Genomic DNA, 550 nt, shown 5'->3' with positions numbered 1-550 from the left:
CCCCGCCGGCCTCGCCCCCACGCCCCCTTTCACCCAGAGACCCACCGACTCTGCCCAAGGTCAGACTGCCCACTGACTGCACCCCGGGCTGGTCGTGTCTGCCTGCCCCGGGAGGCCTCCCTGGTCCTGCCGGCCCCCGAGCCTGATGTCAGGACAGGGCCGGTGCTCCTGTGGCTGCAGCCCTGCGGCGCGCGGCCCTGGGACCGGCCTGCAGCCTCCTCTTCTCTCCCGCGTTCCCCGGCCGCCCGCCGCTGCCCACCCGTTCCCATGCGTCCCTTTTCCCGGGCAGCTGGCCACGGGACAGATGAGTCCGTCCGCACTGACCAGCGTCTCCAGGACGCGCCTGGCGGGCTTTCCGACCATGGCCTGAGCGGCCCCTCCGGGGAGCCGGGCTCCACCGTGCTGGGCCAGGCAGCCCGCCTAGCCGGCTGGACCCCAGGGCCCCCGCGCTTTCCCGGGACTGAGCGGGGGCACTGGGCGGTGCCCGGTCACCCGCCCGGGCTCTGGAGGCCTGCGCGTCTGGAAGGGGCCAGCGGGCAGAGCCCGGGCG

The sequence above is a fragment of the Condylura cristata genome, unplaced genomic scaffold (genome assembly GCF_000260355.1).
Source record: "Condylura cristata isolate star-nosed mole 26May11 unplaced genomic scaffold, ConCri1.0 scaffold00001, whole genome shotgun sequence".
Lineage (NCBI taxonomy): Eukaryota > Metazoa > Chordata > Mammalia > Eulipotyphla > Talpidae > Condylura > Condylura cristata.
This window is presented reverse-complemented; position numbering follows the sequence as displayed.